The 6057-nt window shown below is 38.1% G+C and overlaps 1 long non-coding RNA gene across 2 annotated transcripts; it reads left to right on the top strand.

Annotated features, from left to right (window-relative positions):
- Window positions 1-854: 854 nt before the first annotated feature.
- LOC111948659 (uncharacterized) lies at window positions 855-5352 on the top strand. 2 transcript variants are annotated; one of them, XR_013647403.1, is made up of 4 exons: window positions 855-1497; window positions 3023-4080; window positions 4166-4482; window positions 4870-5352. It is a non-coding gene; the product is annotated as an uncharacterized LOC111948659 (long non-coding RNA). The 2 variants fall into 2 exon arrangements; XR_013647402.1 differs by lacking the exon at window positions 855-1497 and having other exon boundaries at window positions 1531-4080.
- The last annotated feature ends 705 nt before the right edge of the window (window positions 5353-6057 follow it).

Below are 6057 nucleotides of genomic sequence, written 5' to 3'. Positions count from 1 at the left end.
CAGCGAAGTTCCTACGGCCCGAGCTGGCACCTGGTATGAAGAGATTCCCAAAGACTGTTTCCTCACAGCAGAGCCAAACCTTACATTTCTTTTAGTAGGTACTTTTGTCAAATATTCATTATACGTGAGGATCATGGGTCGTATTTAATGGAGGGGAGTGGGAAGGATGAAGGGTGGGTTGGGTTTTTATTGTAATACTGTATTGTGTTTTTTTTAATTTTTTTAAAATGTTACAGCGCTTCTAGTTGCGCAATGTATGAGAAGCGCTGTTTTATTAATAAAGTTTGATTTGATCTTTTTAATTCTAAAAAATATTGACCGTGAAGTTCTTATTGATACCATAATACATATGTTGACATACCTTATTCTGGAGTTTACAGTCCCATGCATTAATCCTATAAGTTAAGGGTTAATGGCCGACGAAATACGCATTATCAGAAAAATAACACACGATGTGGAAGCCTGTTGCTTTCTCGAAGTGCGTTAATGCTGATAATGCACACGTCAAAGGCCATTAACCCGCTTGTAGCATGATCACTTTCAAAATAAATAAATAAATAGTAGTTTTTAGTACTTTATTCTTGTTATTTTTTCGGTTTGGATCGCTTTTTTCACAACATATTTGCTGCGTGGTGCTGCCAGAGCGCGTTGTCACGGTAACGTATACACCGCTCCGACCTCAGATCTCGACTGCAGTGGCAAAGGAAAGCGAAGTGTATGCTGATCCCCACGATGGTTTAAAAAAAGCATCAGATCAGAGCTAAAGTCCACCTCTTACCGCTTGTTTTTGTCCAGATGATGAAGCTAAAGTTTGTTTTAAAGAAGCCAGAGCCTTGATACAGTACAGTTAAGCTCAGAGGTGTAAAGTACTTGAGTAATTTTACTTGATTACTGTACTTAAGTATTATTTTTGGGGATTTTTACTTTACTTGAGTACAATTAAAAATCAATACTTTTACTTTTACTTAATTACATTTTTTTAGAAAAAAAAGTACTTTTTACTCCTTACAATTTTATTTACAGTCAAAAAGTACTTATTTTTTGGAGATCACTTCATTCTATTTTCCCTTGCTATTACCAAACCAATTGAATTGCGCTGATGCCCAGTTTAATTTAAATGTTATTTATTCTGCCTATGAAAATCGTTTTCACATTATATGAAATTGGTCAGACATGTTCATTGGTCCTTTGGAAGTGACGTCATGTCACATCTATTACCACAATGCACAGCACCTTGACCTGGAAATTAGGGAAATTATAACAGTCAATCAGTGGAAGAAAATGGAGGAAGTATGTGATTCATCAGCAGCTGCGAGCAGCACAGTCCAAAATCAGCCACAGGATCAAGAGCACCCGTGGCCGTATCTTCGCGAATTCTTTTCTTTAAGTGGTGTAAATAAAGATTCATTCAAGATGAAATGTGTCCTCTGTCTCCCGCTTAATAAAGAAATATCGGCCTTCAAAAGTTCGCCATCAAACCTAAGGAAGCATATTGAGGTAAGTACATTAAGTATTTTGTTTTACTGATAGTTTTTTTTTTTTTTTTTTTTTTTTTTTTTTTTTGGGTGTGCATGTTTTGACGTTGATGGCGCGCCTTTTATATGTGTAGTAGGCCTATTTTCACTAATGCATGCGATTGACAATATAAGGCTCACGTAATAAAATGCTAAAATGCATTTGTAATTGGTAACGTTAGGTCCACGGGAAATTTGGCGCCTATTGCAGCTTTGAATAATCATTATCATTCCGTGCTCTCATTGTGTTTGAATTCATGCAAAACACAAGAAAACCAAGCGAGAAATTTTTTTCCAAACATGTTGTATTGTCAAAACGGTAACACTTTACAATGAGGTTGATTAGTTCATGTATTAACTAACATTAAATAACCATGAGCAATACATTTGTTACTGTATCTGTTAATCTTTGTTAACGTTAGTTAATAGAAATACAGATGTTCATTGTTTGTTCATGTTAGTTCACAGTGCATTAACTAATGTTAACAAGATATAAAGTATTAGTAAATGTTGAAATTAACATGTATACGTGCAGTTCATTATTAGTTCATGTTAACTAATGTAGTTAACTAACGAACCTTATTGTAAAAGTGTTACCATCAAAACTAATGTAATGAAATCAATTCACCCTGTCATGTCAGCCTTACAGTCCTGTGTTTTTGTCAATATAATCAGAAATAAAATTAATGTTTGATTGTCACTAAATGCTACTGTATTTCTAAAATCAACAAGTATTTAACATTATAAAGTGTGCAATTGGCTGCAAATGTCAGTTTTATTAAAGGGTTAGTTCACCCAAAAATGAAAATAATGTCATTAATGACTCGCCCTCATGTCGTTCCAAGCCCGTAAGACCTCCGTTCATCTTCAGAACACAGTTTAAGATATTTTAGATTTAGTCCGAGAGCTTTCTGTGCCTCCATTGAGAATGTATGTACGGTATACTGTCCATGTCCAGAAAGGTAATAAAAACATCAAAGTAGTCCATGTGACATCAGTGGGTTAGTTAGAATTTTTTGAAGCATCGAATACATTTTGGTCCAAAAATAACAAAACCTACGACTTTATTCGGCATTGTATTCTCTTCCGGGTCTGTTGTCAATCCGCGTTCACGACTTCGCAGTGACGCTACAATGCTGAATAAAGTCGTAGGTTTTGTTATTTTTGGACCAAAATGTATTTTCGATGCTTCAAATAATTCTACCTAACCCACTGATGTCACATGGACTACTTTGATGTTTTTATTACCTTTCTGGACATGGACAGTATACCGTACATACATTTTCAGTGGAGGGACAGAAAGCTCTCGGACTAAATCTAAAATATCTTAAACTGTGTTCCGAAGATGAACGGAGGTGTTACGGGCTTGGAACGACATGAGGGTGAGTCATTAATGACATCTTTTCATTTTTGGGTGAACTAACCCTTTAATGCTGTAATCAGAGAGTGTATGTGTAATTGTTACATTTATTGCATACAATATAAATATTTATTTGTTGTTTTTACAGAGAATGCACCCAAATTACCTCAAAAACTACTCTAAATTGACAGCACAGAAGAGAAAGATCGGGACCTCCACCCATGCTTCCAGCAGTAAGCAACTGAAAGTTGACTCAGTTTTCCCAGTCAAACATGTGTCTCCAGTCACTGTGAACAAAGCTATATTAAGGTACATCATTCAAGGACTTCATCCTTTCAGCACTGTTGATCTGCCATCATTTAAAGAGCTGATTAGTACACTGCAGCCTGGCATTTCTGTCATTACAAGGCCTACTTTACGCTCCAAGATAGCTGAAGCTGCTCTGATCATGAAACAGAAAGTGACTGCTGCCATGAGTGAAGTTGAATGGATTGCAACCACAACGGATTGTTGGACTGCACGTAGAAAGTCATTCATTGGTGTAACTGCTCACTGGATCAACCCTGGAAGTCTTGAAAGACATTCCGCTGCACTTGCCTGCAAAAGATTAATGGGCTCTCATACTTTTGAGGTACTGGCCAGTGCCATGAATGATATCCACTCAGAGTATGAAATACGTGACAAGGTTGTTTGCACAACCACAGACAGTGGTTCCAACTTTATGAAGGCTTTCAGAGTTTTTGGTGTGGAAAACAATGATATCGAGACTGAGGCAAGAAGGTGTGAAAGTGATGACACTGATTCTGAAGGCTGTGGTGAGGGAAGTGATGGTGTGGAATTCCAAGATGCCTCACGAGTCCTGGACCAAGACGATGGCTTCGAATTCCAGCTACCAAAACATCAAAAGTGTGCCTGTCACTTACTTAACCTAGTCTCAAGCGTTGATGCCCAAAAAGCTCTCTCAAATGAACACTACAAGAAACTCTACAGATCTGTCTTTGGCAAATGCCAAGCTTTATGGAATAAAAGCAGCCGATCGGCTCTAGCAGCTGAAGCTGTTGAATCAGAAAGCCGGCTTCAGCTTTTAAGGCCAAACCAAACGCGGTGGAATTCAACTTTTATGGCTGTTGACAGAATTCTTCAAATTTGCAAAGAAGCAGGAGAAGGCGCACTTCGGAATATATGCACCTCTCTTGAGGTTCCAATGTAAGTGTTTTTCCCCTCTATCGATGTAAACAAATGTGGGTTGTTTTTGTTTAATACTCTTTGATTATGCTGATTTCTCCTGTAGGTTTAATCCAGCAGAAATGCTGTTCTTGACAGAGTGGGCCAACACAATGCGTCCAGTTGCAAAAGTACTCGACATCTTGCAAGCGGAAACGAATACACAGCTGGGGTGGCTGCTGCCTAGTGTCCATCAGTTAAGCTTGAAACTTCAGCGACTCCACCATTCTCTCAGGTACTGTGACCCACTTGTGGATGCCCTACAACAAGGAATCCAAACACGATTCAAGCATATGTTTGAAGATCCTGAGATCATAGCAGCTGCCATCCTTCTCCCTAAATTTCGGACCTCTTGGACAAATGATGAAACCATCATAAAACGAGGTAAATGAATGCAAGCAACATACACTTGACGAATTCTAATCTGGGCAACCTTTGAGCCATACCAAAATTATTCTTTTATTTATTTATTTTTGCACTTTTTAGGAATGTTATATCCCATCTTTGGCTGTGATCTCAATATGAATATTGATGTAAAGTATTCTTGCAGCAGGTTGTAGTTATCCCTCAGTGTTTCTTGAAACCAAACTCATATGTATCATATGTGGTTTGGAAATGCAGTTAGATTTTATGCTAAAATAAGGGATTTGCATGATTTTAGATGTAGATGACTGCACGTAAATGTAGTTAATGACAAAATCCATAAAATTTGTTCCCAGTCAGAAGCCCCTCAACCAAACTTTTCTTTGTGTCTGCTCACTGTGCTTGTAGGCATGGACTACATCAGAGTGCATCTGGAGCCTTTGGACCACAAGAAGGAATTGGCCAACAGTTCATCTGATGATGAAGATTTTTTCGCTTCTTTGAAACCGACAACACATGAAGCCAGCAAAGAGTTGGATGGATATCTGGCCTGTGTTTCAGACACCAGGGAGTCTCTGCTCACGTTTCCTGCTATTTGCAGCCTCTCTATCAAGACTAATACACCTCTTCCCGCATCGGCTGCCTGTGAGAGGCTTTTCAGCACTGCAGGATTGCTTTTCAGCCCCAAAAGAGCTAGGCTTGACACTAACAATTTTGAGAATCAGCTTCTACTGAAGTTAAATCTGAGGTTTTACAACTTTGAGTAGCGTGTACTGGCATTAGATTGTCTGTCTTATAGTTTGATAATTAAATACAAACAGTTCTAAAGCAGGATAAAACCTTGTATGCATTTCATTTAATGTTTTTTGAGATTAAAAGCTTAAACAAGAATCTCTAGTTTTCTTTCTTGCTTTTACTTTTACTTCCTTAATACTCAAGTACAATTTTAATGGAGTACTTTTTTACTTTTACTCAAGTAAGATTCTAGCCAGATACTTTTACTTTTAATTGAGTAAAATTTTCCCTAAGTACTTGTACTTTCACTTGAGTAAAATTTTTGAGTACTTTTTACACCTCTGGTTAAGCTAGGTGACCGGGACTTCTTTTTTAGGTGTGCAGTTATCACTGTGCTTTATCACTTTTTAATGCTCAGCCAGCAGCCAATCAGAATCGAGTATTCACTCTGACCATGGTATAAGCGGGTTAATTGCCGACGAAGTGTGCGGTTATTACTTTTTAATGCACGCCGTGGAAGCCTTCGCGTCGGACGGTTGCTTCCGCGAAGTGCGTTAAAAAGTAATAACGCACACTTCGAAGGCCATTAACCCGCTTATACCATGGTCACTTACAAAAGCAATACATATTAACCAGGTTTTAGTCCTTAATTCTTGGGTTTTTTTCCAATTCGGATCGCTTTTCTCACAAAAAGCGGACTATATGTTACGTGATGCGTCGCATCGCGCCATATCACAGAACATATAGTTACGTCAAGTTTCGACGATATATATATGCTGATCGTCACCGATGGCTTGAATAAAGCATCAGTTCAGAGAGAAAGTTCACCTCTTACCGCTTGTTTTTTTTTCCAGATGATGA

Source organism: Oryzias latipes, chromosome 14 (genome assembly GCF_053564925.1).
Source record: "Oryzias latipes strain Hd-rR chromosome 14, Olatipes_Hd-rR_3.1".
In the NCBI taxonomy this organism is placed as follows: Eukaryota; Metazoa; Chordata; class Actinopteri; order Beloniformes; family Adrianichthyidae; genus Oryzias; species Oryzias latipes.
Note: the sequence above shows the minus strand (reverse complement) of the source record. Positions and strands in the feature narration are given on the sequence as shown.